Raw genomic sequence first — 6,000 nt, forward strand, 5'->3', positions numbered from 1 at the left:
CCATGTTTGGTTTTTATGCAGAGCTGTCATCTCTGATTGCATGGCCAATTGCCAATTCTCGGAGTCCTTCATTTGCACTTCTTCCTTGTAACATGAAGGCTCATTGCAATCAGTCAACATGACATAGTTCATAGATGGAACAAACCGATCAGGAGGTCGTGAGATACGTCCCGATTTACGCAAAATATGTGGCTGAGGCTCAACCACAACCTATGGTTCCAGTCTATCCTGTCCTTGCTCCTCTTGAGCCCTGACATTTTGTCTTGCACATGCAGGTCCATCTTCTTGGAAGACAACTCTTCTAATATACTCAACCCTCTCTGGTTTAGAATGATATTTGGCTTCATTAAAGTGAACATCATTGCTGCGGATAACCTTTCTGGATTCGGGATCCCAAAGTCTGTACCCCATCTCACTAGAATTACCATAGCTTAGAAAGATGCACTTTCTACTCTTTGGCTCAAATTTGTTCCTAAATTCCTTTGGAACATGAGTATATGCCTCACAGCCAAAGACTCTGAGATGCTTGTATGAGGGCATTTTGCCTGACCATACCATCTCTGCCACTGAATCCTTCTGCAAAACCTTGCTAGGAGATCTATTTATAAGATGAACAGCTGTTGATATAGCTTCAGCCCAAAACCCATTTGGCAGTTGTGCATTAGACAACATACTTCTGACCTTCTCTTGTATGGTCCTATTCATCCTCTCAGCAACACCATTTTGAGGAGGATTGTAAGGAGCAGTAAGTTCACGTTTTATACCTTTTGACTAACAAAAGTCCTGAAAGGCCTTTGAAACATACTCTCCACCATTGTCAGTGCGTAATCATTTAAGCTTCTTGCCACTCTGATTCTCCACAAGTGTCACAAATGTTTTGAAAACAGTAAACGCTTCATCCTTGTGCTTGAGAAAGTAAACCCATACTTTCCTCGAGTAATCATCTATAAATGTCATACAGTAAGAAGCTCCCCCTAGAGATAAGTTAGGCATAGGTCCACACAAATCACTGTGAACAAGTGCCAACTGTGTATCTCTTCTACTGCTTCTATGCTTATGTGGCTGCTGTGTTGGCTTACCATATAGACAATGTTCACATAATTCAAAATCATTAAATGAAAAGCCAGGCAAATAACCAGAAGGAGACAAGATTTCCATTCCCTTTTTGGACATATGTCCTAACCGGCTATGCCACAAAGAAACGTTCGGCTGCTCGGTTACATTGATTACATTTTTAGAGACATTTGATACATAAATCATGTGAATTCCTAGGCTTTACTCCATGTGCTAATGTCATAGAACCCTTGGATAGCTTCCACATGTTTTGTCCAAAAGTGGTGACGTAGCCAGCATCATCAAGTAAACCTGTGCTGATCAAGCTCTTTGTAATTGCGAGAACATGTCTCACATTTTTCAGGATGAAAGAAGAGCCATTCTGAAACATCAATTGAACATCTCCAACACTTAAGATCTCACATGTCTGCCCATTGCCTAGCCGAACATGATCTTTAGTTGTCACATAAGAGGTAAACCACTCCTTGTTTGGAGACACATGAAGTGATGCCCCTGAGTCTATAATCCAGTCACTCAGTGCATTTCCATCAGATGCTGTAAGAAGAGCTGAGTCCATTGTATTCTTCAAGAAGTAGATGTCTCCTGACACTAGACTGTCATCCTTTGCAACAGTGTTTGTCACATTTATTTCTGAATCTTCACTGAGGACTTGTTCTTCTCACCATGGTCTTTAGCTTTCTCTTTGCCTTTTTCTGCTTTCCATTCTCTGCAGTCTCTTTTCATGTGACCCTTCTTGCCACAATGGTAGCATTCTATGTCACTCTTGCCTTTAGCACTGCGGGACTTGCTACGAGACTGATTCCTCTTTCCACCTTTGTCCTTTTCTTTGGTCCTTCCCCTGACAACTAAGGCTGTTCCTTTGCCTTTGTCCATTGTCTTTCTTTTGGTTTCTTCAGTAAGCAGACTGCCTTCTACACCTGCTATGGTCAAACCATCTAGAGGTGCAGAATTACTCAAAGCTGTGCGAAAAGTGTCCCAACTTTCTGGCAATGTGATCAACAGGAACATAGCTCTAACAGGTTCATCAAACTTGACACCTTGAGCTGACAACTGACTATAGATGGTGTTGAATTCATTCAGATGATTGGACATAGGTGTCCCTTCTTTCATCTTCAAGTCAATAAGCTTCTTAAGCCAGTATACCTGTGAAGCTGCACTCTGCTTCTCATAAAGATCACTCAACTTTGTCCATGCTTCATAAGCCGACATCTTGTCTGCTACATTGAAGTAAACGCTTTCTGCCAAAGTCAGCATAATGGTAGAAAGTGCCAATTTATCCATTTCGCTCCATTCATCTTCGTCCATATCTTTTGGTTTTATCCCCTTGAGCTTTATAGGTTTTATCTGCTTCTTTTGTACCAACACGTGCCAAATCTGCTTCTTCCACAATGGGAAATCGGTTCCATCCAGCTTCTTGATATTGTAAAGAGCAGTGTCCTGTGATCCATCCATAGCTACGCTTCACTGTAGTTTACTTTCCTGGGAAAAATTCGGCAGTGTTTCCCCTGTAAACTGACCTCTGAACCAATATCAACCTGTCAAATGAACCAAGAAAGCTTCAGATTCTGCAGAAATTTCGGCAGAGTCTCCTTTGTAAAATGGCTCTGGTGTACTCAAATCCAAACCAGAAACAGCTCAAAAAACACTGTCTCTCTAACACTGTAAGCTGCAGGTAAACCTGTCCTGCACCTGTACTGGCTCTCACTGTCCTGTAAGCATAGACTGCAACAATGCCTGAACGGCAGTAAAGCAAAGATGCAATCCCAATTGTCTAACTCACAGTCAATACATCCTAGCTACCTATCTAAGGGTGCTCGAGGGATCGCTCCAAGACTTGTATCACCGAAAGAATCTCAACATTCGAGAATCCCCCAGCTCAATAAAACCTCACTCGACCCTCAACAAAGGCTGCAGCAAATATGACAGTACATAGACTTCCCACAAAGTCATACATCCACAAATTTTCCACTGTATGCTGTAACCGCTGCGGCGGTTGTTTGCTGCGTGACTCACAGCCAGCAAACCCTCAACAGACATACGTCATCTCTGACAATACATCCCATGTGGAAGTACCTGCAATGTCAGGATGAAATCTGGAATATCAAGCAGCAAACACAAGCTACCTGATGAACTAGTGGATGTCGCCTACAGTCTGTATGTGACACGCCTTCAAGAACTGTGAGCCGTCCTTCGTTGTGTAGACAGCCATAAATCAGCACTCTGGAAGTGTAGATATCCTCAGCACTTGCAGTCGTAGGCCGAAACCCCAAATTTGCAGAGTCGGATCTGCACCCGCCAAGACCACGTAGTCGAAAATGTCCCACGCAGAGCTTTGTCGAAGCCGAACGGTGGCCGAGATGACCGTGTCTTCACCTGTCGAATCTCACTCCAATCTAAGCAAGTGACTCTGGCTACCTGCAAATGCTGCCCCGAGCCTCGATCTGAGCTCTGATACCAGTTGAAGGAGTACGAGCGGAAGTGCGACGCGAGAGAGAGTGCGAGAAGAAGAGCACGACGATATGGTGAACTTGCTCTACTGTCATGTGTAGAGCATAGTGAGTTCTTATTAGGTTTTAACAAGAGAATATGTGTACATACCTGGCGGCCCGCCCACTTACCTGGGCGACCACATTGGGCTTTATACCCCAACACTTCTTAGCCTCTTGTGGGCATGGAGAGGTAGATTGTCTCTTATTGCTCTTGGAACGTGTGGGAGATCTACCTTGCCATTGGCTCTTAGCCACATTGCTCTTAGCAAAATTATTCTTAGAGTAGGGAATATTTCCCTTCCTCTCTTGGTCATCATCATATCTTTGGGCATGACTGATGGCTTCTTCCAAAGTTATTGGATGTTGGGTCTTGATATGAAGACGATAGTCTTTGTCAGGACCCTTATTAAAACCCCGTATCTTTTGGAATTCATCTAGACCTTCTAGTTTTAATATGATTTCCCGATACTTCAAAAGGTACCGTGTGAGAGAGAGGCGAGACATGCGGTATGCATCCCATGCTAACCAATTCTTATCTTCTTCATTGGAGTCCAAAAACTCTTTGGAGAAAGAAGCTTGAAACACAGCCCAAGACGGAGGACGAGCATCTATTGGAAACGTTATCCACCACTTATAGACCTTGCCTTTAAGAGATAGTTTTGTTTCCACAACCGTCTTTTAATCCGGGGTGTGTCTTAATCTATGAATATCACTCCATTTGTGTAAGAACGTATTGATCGCATCCTTGTTGTGATCACGCTCTTCTCCGTGAAACTCAAGAATGATGATATTCTTAAGCAATGCATTGCTACCTTTTGCATCTTCTGAAGCACTTGTCTCTTGGACTCCTTGAGTCGTGCGAGCTTGGTTTCCTTGAATCGTGCCACTTGTGGCTCCTTGAGCCGTCTGTGAATTCATAAATTTCACAAGTAGCTCAGTAAGATTTGTAACATTTGCATTGAGTGCAGAAAGACTGCGTTCAAGTACGCTTTGGTGATTTCCAAAAGCAGTCATATCTACAAGTCCATGATCTCCTAGATCATCATCGTCATGCATATTGGTGTTAGCAGCACTTGTGGTTCCCTGATTTTGATCTACGTGCTCAAAATCAAAAGTGTGCGCAGGTGAGAGATCCTCACTGGCCATGGTAAACACACACTAATGTAAAGAGAGAAAAAAAAAACGTTAACTTGTACCTTGTAAAGCTTGAAGTCTTTGTGTTTTTTATGGTCGACAATTTGCGTCACATGCGAACCTCGCCTTGCAAAACTTATAGCGCTTCACGTATTGTTCGTCGTAAGAACACTTTCGTGGATTCTTCACAAAAACTCATTGTTTTTGTGAAGACTTTTGTTCACTTTGAAGTTACCTCCCTGAGGAAAAAAGAATTTTTGGAGGAAAACTTGCCTTCCTCCAAGAAGTGAAAAGGAAGAGTGAAACTACTTCTTTGAAGTTTAAAGCTTTCCCTTTCCTTGTAGCTTTCTTGTCAACACAAGTATGCTATCTTTCCTTTTTATACACAACAAGGCTCAATAGCTTGATGGTAAAATGTTGGCCTCTTATCCTCATGGGGTGGGTTCAATACTCCTTTCTTCAAGGGTTAAGAGGGTCTTTCTATGCGTGCAACCAACGGAGCCTTTGTAGCCTCTATACGGCATTGGTCGCCCGCCTTAAGTCATGCATTGTGGAGGACGTAGGTGGGCGGTTGCGAGACCGGCTCCCATTGTATGTCTTCACATGCTACACACAAAACACTATGCATGTCTTCTTTTTTGCTGCACAGCGGGGACGTCGCTATCTGCGGAACGTGAGAGAGAAGCTGCGTCTTGCATGCACATGCAACCCGTGTTTCTCCATTCCCAAAATTAGCTTGGATACCAGTGAAAGGGTGGTGGTAATGCGTGTGCTAGTCTCCACCCAACCGTCCTATCTTATAGCCTCTCCCTAGCGTACACACTGTTCGGCCGTGCCGGTGGCCTTGCCCGTAGGACCCATGTCCTTACACAAATTTTCCAAGGTTGTGGTAAAGAGGATTGTGTATCCTCGAAAAAACCCAACTTTAGTGTGATCCTAACTACAAATGTTTTAGTTTACCTCCAAATTGGCGAAGGTTCGAAGTCACGTTCATGGCGCCCGACCATAGCGAGGAAGGGAAAACTCGCATCGGGGCAATCTTCACAAGCCTCCGCCTCACTTGTCTTCATCGTTAACCATCTTCCCACCTTAACCACTATAAGGGGTATGAGCCTCCCGAGAACGGCCACGGGAGGGGACCCCCCACCTAGACACTGTAGCCTCACTCCACGCACTCGCGCACCGTGGGGACTCCACGCAAGGTTCCCCGGGGCACGCTATGACCCGCCGGCGGTGCGGCGGAGCCTGAGGCTACGTGGGGCTAGGGACCCGGAACGCAAGACCCGCGAAGACCCGCGAAACG

The sequence above is a fragment of the Adiantum capillus-veneris genome, chromosome 25 (genome assembly GCF_014529385.1).
Source record: "Adiantum capillus-veneris isolate H3 chromosome 25, ASM1452938v2, whole genome shotgun sequence".
In the NCBI taxonomy this organism is placed as follows: Eukaryota; Viridiplantae; Streptophyta; class Polypodiopsida; order Polypodiales; family Pteridaceae; genus Adiantum; species Adiantum capillus-veneris.